Genomic DNA, 15208 nt, shown 5'->3' on the forward strand with positions numbered 1-15208 from the left:
GAGTAAATGGTCCAGAAATGTGTCCAGTAAACTCCTGCGTCAGCTTCTCAACTAAACTATCCCTGATTTCAGCACTGTGCTCTGGTATTCCTCCACTCCTGGTAAAGCATGAGCTAGACAGCTGCCGGGAACAAGTATAGGGGGGATTTTAGTTGTATAAAGTAGAAAGTGTTCCTATGGAATACTACTATGACCTATAATATTAGACACTGTGTATCTATTGCTATTCAGAAAAAGATAAGGATATCCTTAACCTGTTATTGAAATAAAATGCAGCAGTTACATTGAACTCCTTTGAAACTAAATAGAGAGTTGAAGTGTATAGCAAGTATTTTAGCTGACTATTCACTTCCCAACCTGATATATTTGTGAGCTAACTACTAACTGGTACTCTTTGGGACTGTATTTCAAGTTTTATTTTGTACTGTGGTAATGTTCTCTTTGCAAGACGAAATTCTTGCATCTAAACCCTCTGGGTCTAGAAAAAAGGACAAAAATGTGACATTTCTGGAGAGACTCCTGCACACAAAATGCATTGGTGTTTCCTAAAGAAACTCAGCAAGTCCACAAGGAATTGCTGCATTGGCAAATCATGCTAATGAGGCTTTTGAAAGAAGGAGGTATGCTTAATGCTACTTATCTCTGGACATAGAAGCTATGGGAAAACATGTGGAATACGTTTGCAACGTGATGACTGCAGCTATATGTTCTATATGTTGGTGTAACTGAACTATCTGTTATCAAACCACACACTTCAGCACATAGTCAGGAGAATTTATGCTTACTGCAAAGCCCATTAAAAGACTTGCAAATTCCCAAATCAGACAGACATGTTGCCTTCTGTAACTTGCTGTTATCAGGATAAAGATCTGCCTTTTTTCAGGCTAAGCACACTGATTTGGCTGATTCTCTTCACATTGCAAAGGGGCAACAAAACATTAATGGCAAGCTTGTCTCCACAGATCAGAAGTACTTGCCAGTGTGTGCACATGTGAGGTGGGCTGAGGAGCTGGGGACTGCAGAGCAGCAGGTCCTATGGGGCTCTGCTTTGCACAGCCTGGGGTCATAAACATGTCATCATGGCTGCTAACAGCAAGCAGGAGGTATCTGTGGAATCGCCCGAAATGGAATGATTTGTGGAGGCAAGTTCATCTCGTCATTTTTCTGTGCTTGCAGTACCAGAGCTTAATGTGTCAGTTATCACTACTAAAGCCCAAAAGAAGCCCCTCTTCTTCAAAATGCAGACAAAAGCAACCCTTGGGTCTATGCACAATAATGTTTGGATTAGTTAAAGAAACCACATTTGCCAGTAGGAAAAGAGAAGGAAATTTCTAAGCTATTGAATAACACTGCTATGCTTGGAAGAGATTTTTTCTTTTGTAATTCCCTTTTAATTTCCTCCCATCCAAACTGCTGGGAGGAATCCGAAGCTAGGTTTTCTGGAGTGACTAAAGGAGCTGGGCCACTGACTTCTGTTGAAAAATCAATGGACCTGGAAATGTAAGATAACATTTTCATAAATGCATGAATGATTTGAGGTTTAAATTCCTTAAAACTCTCTAGGACTTCCAACTCCCCAAGTCAGACAGGGAAAAGAATGATTAGCAAACTAATCCCTATTAGCACATAGGTGGAGATTGCATGGAGCAATGTAGAGCACAAGAAAATGAGGGGAATCTGAGGACAGAGAAGAAGACGGTGTTCATAAGATTTAAACCTGGAAGCATGAAAGGCAATGGGAGAAATGACAAAGAGAAAGAACATCAAAATATACAAACTGAGATATTACTTTCAATCACTTAGACTTTCCTTTGATTTCAAGATCAGACCTCAGTAAGACCACATAAAATTGAACAACTTCATCACCTGACTCAGTGCCTACAAATTCCGCACAATACATTTCTTCGGTCTCCTTCTTGATCAGATTATGAAGTGTCTGAAGTTAAACTAAACTGTGCATTCTGGTAAGCTTTCAGAATAGTTTTATTTTCTTCATTTCAATTGTCTTTTTTCAATTTAAAAATATTATTCAAATACCACATTTGGATGGGTACTGACTACCATGACACTGTGTAGAAAACCAAAGCAATTTGAAGCGAGCTAGACATTCTGAGTGCATTTTTAAAATACCTTATTGCTTAAATAAAATAAACTTAAATCCCTTAGTCTAGCAATTACTTTCAGATGTCTGATTGTTTATTTTTGAAGAACTGTCATATCAACCATTTAGAACTGACGAGCCCTAGTTTGATATGTTCACAAGCTTTCTCTAATGGCTGCTCCCTGCCTTACATTGGGAACTACGTACTCATCCTCACTGTCTCTTGTATTTATCTTAATTTTGCTGTATTTTGTTTTATTGCAGGAAAAAACTTAGCAGAGCTGTTTGTGGCAGGGTTTAGTTACAGGAAACCCAAAAGCTAAGCCCCAGTTTCAGCTGAGACAATTAGACTGTTGATTTTGGTAGGAGCTCAGGACTTCTATTGGACCCAAATGCCTTTCAAGTCTAATTGCCAGTTGATGCTCAAGTCTGAAAATTTTCTGTATTCTCACTACAGATCTGGGGCTTTGTTTCCTTTTAATGTGAGGGATATTTCTGTCCAGATCCAAATGTTTTGCTGAAATTCTTCTCTATTCACTGGAATAGATTAAAAAGAAAAAAAGAAGGAAATTACATTTTCCAGAACTTTCAACCTTTCTCTAGTTCTCTCTTTTAATTCTCTGTGCCTTGAAATCTCTGTGTTGTAGAGGATGTATTTTATTTTTTTTTTCTGAAAGCAATTTTGCCATGCATGAAAAGTAGCAGGTACTGATTTGCAATGACTAAATTAACCACTGCTTTTTACTGCCTGGTACATGTATTTAGTAGCCCGTATTCCTATTTCACCAGCTGTAGGTGAAGGATTCTGAGGTAGTGAACAAATGGTACATTTTTAAAAGTGATCAATATTGTAATATAATGCTTATTGTAATATAATTTTTCTCTAAACCTTTGAAGTAATTACTAATAATAAAGGCAGTTTTCTCACAGAATGTTTTAATCAGCTGCTACATAACCCTCACAACCAAGTTATTGAAGTCTACTGCTGTTCTTGGATGGATGTTTTATTGTTAGGTGGATTGGGCTCTAAAACTTTCTTATAGATGCTCTGGGACAAATTAAGTACTAGCAGGAAAGTATTTTGTACTCTATAACTTTTGTGGGCTGGAGCCTTGGGCTGTATGGTTTCCTTTTTTTTCTCCCTTTTTCTTTTTTGTTTATGTGTTATACCAGTTTAGCACCTTGCGTAGGGCTGGTCCCAGGATCCTCACCACATGGTGCGGGTCCCATGGCCGGCTCCAAGAGCTGTCAGGCACCTGGCATGGGACAGCCTGGCCCTGGGCCAGCCCACCCCAGTGCCTGGAGAGGCCATGTTTGTATGGACCCATGCGTTTCCTTTCAGACATATCCTGCAGGATTACTCTGCAAGGCAGAAAAACGACAGAACAAGGCGCTCATCTTCCCAAGGAGGCATTCAGAATGTCTGAGTAACTTCTATGATTAATTCTTAGCATTTGGATGCTTTTAATTAGCCATCTATAAACCAAAACAGAGCATAGGACACTACTGCAATGTAATTTGTTAAGCAATAATGCATTTTTTCTTCCAAAAGTCACACTTGATAACAAACAATAGTCATAGGCTTAAGATGACTGTGGATACTATGAGCTAATGTCTAGTTGTCAGAAACTTTTCCATTAGGCTTAAAATGATGTTTAACATACTCCTCCCGTTATTGAGCTAAACAACACATTGTATTAAACACGGATTTCCAAATGAAATGCTGTTTGTCTTCGCATACACATATGTAAGGATGCAGACACATGTATATACGTATTTTGGATATCAAAAGTACACCAGTAGCATAGTTCACCCTATTCCCAGGACAGAATGTTTTTTTGCCATCACCTTTTAATTAAACCCATCCTTAATCTTAATTGACTGTAAAAAAATGTTAAACGAAGTTCTTTAAATACAAAATGCCAAAATTACATGTTCTTTCCTATTAAACCTCAGAGAATGTCTGAAAGAGTAGATCTTTTAATTATCTAGGAAAAAAACATGCTTCTGATGATAATCACCAAAATATGCGTACCATATATTTTTCTACTTAAAATTCAAAACCTTTGGTTTATAACAAACATTTGAGTAATTTATCAAATCCTACTTCATGCTAGCTTTAAGTCAACTTCAATTTTAAGCCTTTGCGCTTTGGTTTTGGCATTATGCACAACTCATTCAGCATTTCAAAGCTGTATATACTTACATTCAGATTTCAGGAAAGGGCAGAAGGACAGGTTGTTTGCTTTTCACTGTAAGAGACCTAGATTTCCTGTTTGTGTGAGGCCCGTTGTTATTTTGTTGATTTTAAGATGGTCCCTAGAGGGAAAAGAAAGGAAAAGAAATTCTTTTGCAGAAATACTGGGGAATTTTGCCCAAGATTTTTAAACATAGCGGCTTAGCATGGTCTCTTAATTCCATATTCAGACTTCTTACTCAAGATCTGCTGTTCAGAAGTATGACAACCTGGCAGTTCATTCACTTTAGGCAGCCTTTTAAGTGCTTGCAAAAACTGAGGTAGCAATTTGAATATAGAATGAAAATTCTAGTGTTTGATATTTGTGTTGGCAATTCTGTAATAAATCAAAGCTTGGGTCTGGATTTCAGGAAAAGTTCCTTGAGTCTTGTTTCCACCCTTCTGGAGAGATGCTGTGTAGCTTTTTCAGATTATTAGGTACAAAATTATCCATTTGAAGGACTGCTGAAAAACATTTACTTATTCTCATCTTTTTCCATGTGCATTTCCCCCACAAAAATGTACGTACAAATAATGTCTTGCAATCATTGGCCTCTGAGAGGCTTGGACTGATAGGAAGTGCTTGGAACTGCCATACACACTCCTAAGCATCACTACTCAAAATGTAAAGGTGTTAACAAACGAAGCCACAGGCAATACTAGCATCCTACATAAATATGAACGATGTCTATGTGTTTTATAGGCTAATCCTTCTCACACAGCCACTACCACGTCATACACACTTCACCTAACTACATCCCACTGGCATGGCTGAGAAGATAGTGGTTTGGTGGACTCAGCTGCCACCTGGATGTTCAGGATTTGGTCTGAACCCCAAATTCTGGAGATGTTGTGCTTCTACTTGTGTTTGAGCACATACATAAATGCTTTGCAGGATCAGGACTAGAGAGAGCCCAGTGCCTGCTCTTGTAGCCCTGCCCTGTGCTGCTGACAGCATGCTCCATTTGCTGCTCAATGTTCATCATGCACTAACACCCATACAAGAAAAACAGCTCTTTGATAAGCAGGGTAGTGCGTTTCACGCACTGATTGGTCTTGTGGTTGAAATTTTAGGTATTTGGCCTAAGATCTTCCTGGCCTGTGTTTTGCCTCTCTGAAGTTCCTTAGTAGCCAGAGTAGCTCCAGAGAGCCATATAGCCAAAGGTCTCTCTCAATTTACTTGAAGCATTTTATCAGCCAGGACAAAATGAAAACTCAAGAGTAGAAGCTCTCAACCTTTGTTCAGCTGAACTCCCACAGTGCTGCCTGCCCCAGGACCTGGTGTGCTCTAGGAGCTGAGCTCAAGATGTCCCATCCATCACCAATCTTAGAAGAAGAGAGCATCTGGAAAGGGAAGACAGTCAAGAAGCAATACTGAATTTACAAGAGAAACCAGCAGGTAGTTTGACTGTTTCACCTCAGATTTATTCCTGACCCTTTGAGCTGGATGAAGAAATGTGCATCTGGCATCTTTCTTGAGAGGATTCTACAGCCTGGAGAGCAGAAATTGCCAGTTTCATTGCCACTTGATTCCTAGTTTAATGAACAGTGGCTTTTAATTGTCTACCTGGCCAAACAGGCCTTTTCCTTTAAGCAGTGATTCAGTAACTTAGACAACGTCTATACCCGTTCGTCACCTACAGACATGGCCCTCAGCTCCAAAGTTTGGCTCTGGACACAAACTTTTCCACAGCTTGCAGGTGTTTAGGTTTGGGCTCTGGCTCAGCTTCTTGCGTGGATGAAGGAAAGTCATGAATTCGGAGGTAGCTTTTAATAGTTAACAAAGTGGAGAGCTGCCAGACTGAAGGGGATGGCAAGTTATTTTGCCTGTGCCTGAAGAGAGAGGGATTAGGCATTTCAGCCGAGCAGCTCATTCCTGCTTGCAATTTGTACCATCCATGTTGCTGTTACTGCCTTTGTGGGATTAGAGGGCGGCTGAAGGAGTGCCAGCATGTACCAGCAGGTCCCAGTACAGTAGCAGTCACATCTGCCCTTTCTGCCTTCAGGAGAAGCAGGATTTCCCTGGCTTTTTGCCTTGCTCCTATCCTAATTCCTGCTCCTCCAAGCCTGTACCGACCCCTCCTTGACAATCAAGAAGCTACAGAAAAATGCATAGGTGGTGATGGTGGAGAGCAGAAGGGAGCAGACAGTCTCTGCATCCCATTCAGGAAGTGAAGGAGGAAGTGGTGCCCAGGATAAAATCCAACTCTGGGAGCAGAAAAAGTGTCCCACCCTCTCACAAATTCCTCACATAGGGTCCCCCTTGGTCCTCACAAAGCTCCTATAACATCACTGATGTCCCCACCTTTTCCCTCTCATGTGCCTTTCCTCATTCCATGCCACCACTGCTGCCTTTGCCTTCCTTGTCTGCTCCAAGGACATCCCTGGCCAGTGTGTAACCCAACCCAGTTGGGTTTTGCGTAACACAAAGCCAAATTCTGGCTCCTGATGATTTTTTAGGAGAGAAACTTCTGGCTGCTTTGGGGTGTTGTTCTCTATAAATCTTTCCAGAATTATTATTATCCAGCTCTTCATGTCCTGAGACTGATGGCTATGTGTGCATTCTTTTGCTTAACTTTCAGAACTGAAAGCTTATGATGATGCAATGACTATTTTTTAGCCCAGATAATTAATCTCATGAAAGGTCTACTACATACCCTGTCTCCCCTGTGTTATTGGGTAATGTGGAGATCCTGATACACACAAGGCAGCATGGAGATGTTACAAGTGGAAAGCCACAGTGTTGGAAAGAACAAAGCAACACAGGACAGTCATTTTTGCTTTGGAGAAAAGAAGGCCTGTTAAGACTTCCTGGAGCAGCAAGGGGAGAAAGAGTATGAGGGAAATCATTCCTAAGAAAGTTAAGCATTAGATTTCCTGATTGGTACAGTTGCATTTCATTTCTCTGCTAAGAACCCTTTTGTGCTAATCTGTAGCTGAAAGGAGAGTGAAGGATTTGTTCTCCGTGTACAAAATCTTTAAATATAGGAGGTGGCATGCATTCTCCTCTCTCTCCAACTTTGTTGGCTGCAGGTCTTAGCCAGGTGTGGAAAACAGCATTTGTATTTTCAATGCAAGTGCAGAAAGGCAACAGTAGAAATGTAGAAAATCACTGTAATCTCTTTGACACAAAAACAGCATGACCCCTAGTTCAGTTATATAAATACAAACTCTATTTTAAGCGTAGACCTGAGTTGCTCTGATTCAATATCCAGCCCAAATGCAAATGACTTTTGTGGAATGAGGTTTGCAACGAGCTGGATCTATTAAGTAAAGTATTTCAGTCTGGTTTGGTGGGGAAAAGAGGAATCCGGTCAATTGCTGCAAATGCTTCTGTAGCAGAATTACTGCTTTACTCATTGTTTGGGCTATTTTCTACTGAATTGTTAAAATTTTTGTGACAGAGAACTATCATAGAATAGAAGGCTGGGTCTGAAGCAGAGTCACAGGAATGTGCACACATAATTATGTCTTTTGAAAGAAGCACATTACGCAGGATTTCCTAAACAGTACCAGAAAATGTTGACATCCTGGAACTGACATTTGCAATTTCAAATAGCAGCTTTCCATGCATAATTAGTGTTGTTGTAAATGTTTCAGTATCACACTTGGGACTCACTTTGGACACGCCAGTCCACAAAGTCTAAATATGTATTGTTTTGCCATTTATTGTTTCCTTTTCCAGTGTTCCAGGAACTGACAGCTGTGATTTTTAAAGCTGGGAAGTACTAAATTGAAATAGTGCATTTTAAAGTATTTATTATGTTTAATTACAGTACATAAAAGTTGCTTTTATTTATAATTCACCGTTTTCTGTTGCCATTGTTCCTTTTGTTTTGTTTTGTATAAAACACCTTTCATTACCATCCTCCCTGAATACAAAGTACACAAACACTTCTACGGAACCACAGCTTTTCTCTAGACACACACTAATATACAGTTGAGGATATGAGAATTACTTATGACAGATGAGTCACATTAATATTTTGTTCTAAGCCACGAGAAAAATGAGATACAAGGATAGGAATCAGAACAGATCAAAACCTTTGGTGCTTTGTGATCCAAAACCACAGCCATCTACTGAGGTGCAAAATGTTCTTTTTTCATGTAAAGTGTGAGAAAAACACAGAGTTTTGTACTGCAGATGCTGGCGGCACACAATGTTGCAATTATTCTCAATATTTTGAGATACTTGAATCAAAACCAAGGTTTTAAGCAACACTGAGGTAAAAATATTTTTATATTTTTATATCCAGCATAGAAAAAAATATCATGTTTGTCACGATTGCTTCAGAAACTATATGCCAAGTTTCTACCCGTGACTGATTATAAAAACAAAAAGGAGAATGTTATGGCATCTGCTCTCTTGAATCACTTTTGTCATCCTAACTCCTGTTGGGTCTATCAGACTTCTGTGATGCTAGAAGAATCTTGGCTGTTCTGCTCTTGGAAAAGGATTGTTCTAATTGCCTTTTCCCGCTACTTTCCTACTACAATGCACGTGGCTGATTTAGTCTGGCTATGGGGCATGATCTCATATGATCTTACTTCCTATTTAGAAGATGGTAGATAGGGTACATTCTCAGTAGTTTCCACTTGCTATTAGACTTCAGAAGAAACATGGATCACCGCATCTGATGTAATCAGGCGATACTGAGTCACCTGTAGGTAAACCAAGTCTTCTGTTCTTAAAACATGAGGAAGTTCTTCCTCATTCATTCCCTCTTTCTGACCTGGTACTCATGGGGAGCTGAGGGCAGCAGGATGGTGGTGTTCATAGAATCATAGAATAGAATCATAGAATCACCAAGGTTGGAAAAGACCTCTAGGATCATCCAATTCAACTGTCCACATACCACCCATATTTCCCACTAAACCATGTCTCTCAGTGCAATATCTAAACGTTTCTTGAATGCTTCCAGGGTTGGTGACTCCACCACCTCCCTGGGCAGTCCATTCCAACTCCTGATCACTCTTTCGGAGAAGTTTTTCCTGTTCTGAGTGGACTCTCCAGCACCGTCCAACATTGGGAAGGACCTGTTACTTGCATCGTTTCCTCTGCCAAGACACCTCCTTGAGGTGCACAGCAAGGACTTCAGGTGGAAAATGACAGAGGTTTTGAACTGCCAGGCCCCAAACCAGAAAAATACTTTGGCATGAGGGGATCTAAACACGTTAACTGTAGCATGTATTTCTCTGGCCGTGATAGCTTCAGTGCCACTGTTTATGTGCTGTATGCTTTGTACACTGAATTACTCTGTAGGACTGGAGCCAAGTAGTGTTTCTTGTCCTGAAAATGACTGAGGTAGGTGAGTGCTAGTTCTGTTTCTGCCACTTGTTTGCTCTTCCAGCTGCTTTGGGGCCCTGCTCCTATCCATTGCTGCCCAGCTCTGTCTACCCTCTGTGAGATAACACAAGGAGCTGCTCACGGTGCATACCTGGGCTGGGCCGGGCCACTTTCATGCTGCCTTCTCCTGCTGTGTGGGAGGACTTAAGTACGGAAACTGAACACACAATTTGTGGAAAATCAACATGAAAGATTAAGGATTAGAATTTAAGAACTAAATGGGTGGTCTTATCCAGACAATTCCTGCGGACTCTACTGGAAGAAATACATGGCTGTATCATTAGGAACGAGTGCAGTGCTTTGAATGTCTAGCTGTAGAAGTACTGCCTTAAGCCAATGAAATCACAGTCTCTGTTTTCTCCAACTTTAGTTTGTCTAAGGAATTTTTCTACCTTGTTAATTAATGCACTACTTCAGATTTGTTCTGATATGGAACGCATTTCTATTGTTCAATGTCAGTAACTTGATTCTATGTGATTAAACTATTAGAAGCTATTTGGGTGTGATTACAGCTAGCATACAAATAGGTATAGATGTTGCACTTTATTTAGTCCATGAAAAACTAGTGTTTCTGCTTGCCAGGCAGCATAAGCTACTTGCATTGAGGTAAAGATAGATACTGGGTTATGGCAGGTGATTTCTTTACTGCTTTTGGGAGTATCACAAGACGTGCTTTTGGTTAGTAGTGGTTTGTAACAGTGAAAAGTTTCTCAGGCTTTTCATCCAAAGTAATTCCTACAAAACTGCCTCCCAAGAAAGGGTTTGTATGAGCATACTGAACTGCTATAATAGTGTAGGTGGGAAGTGCCAGGGAGATTATGGGGAGATATTATTGGCCCAGACTGAAATTTTGCCAGGCCTCCAGGACAGAATTAAGTATCACTGTGTGTTTCTCTCTGGTATGTTTCTACACCATGAACTTGGACAGAATTTCAAATTTATGATGAAATCTAAGCTCTGTTAATACTACTGAATTTCTTTCTTGATTTTTTTTTTCCTGATTTTAAATAATACATGCAAAAAATTTGCTACTGCCAGCCAAGACTAGCTATTCTGGGAGAGACACCTGTAGAAGGAAACATAAGGTATAAAGGGCACTGTATAATTTTAGTTGGGTTATTTATGCATGTCTCTTTAAAAAATAAAAAATAAAATAAAAAATTAGAAAAGTAAACTTTCCAGTTCCTTGCCGCTGCCAATCTTAACAAACCAATTCTTTATTCATCCTGGAATTTTTATCAGCGTAGTCTCATGTAATAAGGAAAAATGAAGCAAAACACATATTTTTGATATAATATAATAAAAGTCAGAACACATAACTTGCTAGTATGGAGTGCAATGACCAATGTGCTTTATTCGCCACAGCAATAGGTAGCTTTCCTTGCCCTGACTGCACTAGCCAGTTCTTGTTCCTTCGTTTATTTATTTGGCAGAGCCCTCTGATTCACACCATATCCTTTCATGTAATTTACCATAAAAGGTTGAGCTGCTGCTGTAAGAACTATGCTAACTTCCAAGTAATATATTTGGAAGAATTCTCCCAAATATTTTAAATATAATCACTATGAAATATCAGAGCTCTGTATGGGCAGGGAAAAAAAAAAAGTAAATTCTGTCCTCCATTGCTGATACCCAGATAAATGAATATTGGACACTGCATATTTACCTTTAGTGAACAGTTATGGAATCATAGAATCATTGAATTGTTTGAGTTGGAAGGGACCCTTAAAGGCCATCTAGTCCAACCCCCCTGCAATGAACTGGACACCTACAGCTCGGCCAGGTGCCCAGAGCCCCATCCAGTCTGACCTTAAATGTTTCCTGGGATGGGGCATCCACCACCTCTTTGGGCAACTTCTTCCAGTGCTTAGTGTAAAAAACATTTTCCTTATTTCCAGTTTGAATCTTCACTCTTTTATTGAAACCATTTTCCCTTGTCCTACCACACGGTAAGGCTTAAAGGAGATGAGCTTTCCAGACAATTGCTATTCTAGCCTTATAGGATATCACATCATAAAGGAAATGTTTTCTGTTTCAACTCTCCAAATAACTGATTTGATAAAGAAACAAAACATGCATCTTATTACTTTTGAGAGTAACTAAATTGGATTGCTCATGTACATTGTATTTATGCATGATTAGTTCCTTTGCTGAATCAGGGCCTGAAGCTGGTGGAAATGCCCCCCATGGAAATGCCCCCTCTGCTCTTAGCAGAGAGCAAAATATCACTTACAGAAAGGCATATTTTTATTTTGTTCATCATCATTCTTTCTCTCAAGTAAAATCAAAACAATAAAGCGTTTCTCAAACAGACATGTATTTTCTACTCAGGTTGGGATGAAAAAATGAAAAGAAATGTATTACTGTTATTAATAAAAAAGTAGAAATTGTGTGTTTCATCATAAAGTGAAATGCTTTCAGGCTCACAGAGGAAAATGTACTGAGAATATGTTCAAAATGCCACCCTTGTAAGTAAAATGCCTTTGCAAACTGCAACGTATGATGTCCCTTTCATCCCCCGGAGGGATTTGTGCTGTTTGTTGTCCAATCCTTTTAAGGCCATATTTTAGGAGTTTCCCATTACAGGCAAGCAGGAGAATTCTTCTCTGTGCTAATATAGTACCGAATAAGCTCATACCAGAGGCTTATTTGGTCACTATCACACTAGTACCTAAATATTCAGATATTTATCTTCACAGTATCTTGTGAGTTAAGGAAGAGCCCCTGCTCTCTGTTTGCTGATACCTGAAGAACAGACATGCCAAATCCTCTGTCTGAGGACAGATCTGGAGGAGTGTTAAAGACATAGGGCAGGTAAGAGGCAGTCTCTGCCTGTGTCAGTGGGTCAGCCACCTTTCTGTGGCAACATGAAGCTTTATCCAGAACCAGTGGCTCAAACATTGCTTGTTCATGAGGAATCTGTCACACAACCCACCTCCTGAACTGTGTTCTACCCCAGGTGTGTTCTGCCATCCCAACCAGATCTCATGTCCCCTGGCCCCTTGCCTCCCCAGCGCCAAAAAGCATGGTCTGCATTTTTTCAAGCTCAGAATAGTTTTTATCTTCAGATTGTCATTAGATAATTAAAATTTACAGTATACGCTGTGTTTCTACTATGCCTGGAATGTCTCTTTCAAAATTTCATCATGTGTTTATAGAGGTGATATTTCTAGGTGAGGCTGTACCAGACTCCCAAGTGCCATGCAATGTAAATTCAAGGCTTTAATGACACAGCAGTTACAAGGCCAAGTGTGCGAAGTCAGAAATGGTGCTCAGATATGTCATGCATGAGTACTGAAATAACCATTTCAAATGCCATTGAATGAATTTAATTAATACAATGGGCTGGTAAAAATGAGAGCATTCACTTATGACTTTAAAGGAAGTGTTTAAGGATTTCCTCAAATATTTACACAAGAAGAGACAGCACAAGCTCTACAAAATACGAGTACTTTGACTTAGATGAACTTCCACACGTAGTGTAGGAACAGAAAAGAACATTTATATGGAAATATATCTAAGCAAATATTCTGGAAACAAGTCAGCTCTAAAAAGCAACAGCAGTCCAGATGTGGATGGATTCCTGAGACCATTTTATAGAGAATAAAAAGACATATTAATTCTAAGTGAAAATATCTCTTCTGATTTGGATGGAATGATTTTGGTGATAGGAATGTTTCTAATCATATTCCTAAAGCTTCTGGAATTATGAAGAGTGTGAAAAGAATAGATCCTGAAAACAGGTAGACTGCAAAATCTGAGCAATGTTCTGGCAAGCACACTAGAAATAATCTTCTCAAGTATAAATCAGAATTATCACTTCAAATTAATTGAGAACCAGTTCATAATGATGATAATGATGGTAGATCACTGATTTCATTTAAAATTTTCATAAATATATTTGGATTGCTCTGAAAGTAATGCCTCCTGTTTATTTCCACAGAAACTACAACAGGCACAAAGAGCACAATAATGCTATTTGATAGAGCAAAGTCTCAACAAAACACTATTTTCAACATAGGCCATTCACTGTGCGTTTTTACAAGTGATAAAGAAGACCATGCATGCCATGCTCCTGAAAATCTGCCATCCAAAACATGGTTTGTCATTCGTATTGCCATTGCCACTGCTGAAATGCATCACACACCACCTCACTATTCTTACATCCACTATTTGGTCTCCACAAATGTCCAGCAAGTAAGTGTTGATAAATGTCAGTGGGTGCCATTTCTTCTGCATGGAGGAATACAGGCCCCCTCCTTTGCTTCATACACACTCCCATGTCTGACATTGTTTTGTCAGACTGCATTCTGCTGCCATCTGTCACATGGCAACAACATGTAAGTTCAAGCTATACTGCCATACCACCAACATTCACCTCTGATGTCATGGACCAACATAATAAAATAGGAGGCATTGCCTTCAGAGCAGCCCTTATAGAATGGAGTTTGATGTTAGCCTTTTCTGGAGACGGTAAGAATTTCAATGGAGTGAGATGAGCTGGTTAGGTCCAGAATGTTCCCTGTACTGGACCTATCCAAATATTGCAACAGAGCTTCTCTGCTCTGGAGTTTGCACTGCAGTCAGGACTAAAATCAAATTTGCTTGCACGTGGGAAAGCAATTCTAGCAGTTAACCCTTCTTTCTTTTATCCATGGTATTTTATTCTGAATTCACTTGAAATTATGTGCTATACTGGTTATAAAACCATTTTCAGGATAAATTCCACCTTTCTTTAAGATGGCCTGAGAGTCGAAGTGATCTATATAAATATTACATCCAGAATGGTTCTACTATCACCTGTAGATAATTTACAGGGTACATATGGTAGAAAATAATTTAAGTGTTACATTCTCCTGTTTAAAATCTTTACTGATGATCTGGATGAGGAGATTGAACTCACCTTCAGTAAGTTAGCAGACGACACCAAGTTGGGAGGAAGTACTGATCTACCTGGAGACAGGAAGACCTTACAGGGCATACTGAACAGACTAGATCGCTGTGCTGAGACCAGTGGGCAAACATTCAACAAGACCAAGTGCCAGGACCTGCACTGTGGTTGTTACAATCCCAGGCAACACTACAGGTTTGGGGCAGACTGGCTTGAATACTGTGTGGAAGAACCGGACCTGAGATTGTTGGTTGATACTCAGCTAAACCAGCCAGGGTGGCCTAGAAGGCCAATGACATTCTGGCTTTCATCAGAAATAGTATGGGTAGCAGGAGCAGGGAGGCTATCATTACTTTGCATTCAGCACTGGTGAGGCTGAGCCTTGAGAACTGTGTTCAGTTTTGGGCCCCTCATGGCAAGAAAGACATTGAGGCCTTGGAGTATGCCCAGAGAAGGACAACGAAACTGATGAGGGGTCTGAAGCACAAGTCTTATAGGGACTGTCTGAGGGAACTGGGATTATTTAGTCTGGAGAAGAGGAGCCGCAGGGGAGACCGTATTGCTCTCTACAACTATCTGAGAGGAAGTTGTAGAGATGTGGGGGTCAGCCTGACCCCCAGCAATAGGGCTAGA

General features: G+C 40.0%; 1 protein-coding gene across 1 annotated transcript in view; it reads right to left on the reverse strand.

Moving 5' to 3' along the window:
- The window catches only part of COL8A1 (collagen type VIII alpha 1 chain), an 86778-nt gene that overhangs the window by 26079 nt on the left and 45491 nt on the right, over positions 1-15208 (reverse strand). The window contains 1 exon segment of the mRNA XM_010719996.3: positions 4308-4420. The gene's annotated coding sequence lies outside the window, so the exon portion shown is untranslated.

This window comes from Meleagris gallopavo, chromosome 1 (assembly GCF_000146605.3).
Source record: "Meleagris gallopavo isolate NT-WF06-2002-E0010 breed Aviagen turkey brand Nicholas breeding stock chromosome 1, Turkey_5.1, whole genome shotgun sequence".
NCBI classification, from domain to species: Eukaryota; Metazoa; Chordata; class Aves; order Galliformes; family Phasianidae; genus Meleagris; species Meleagris gallopavo.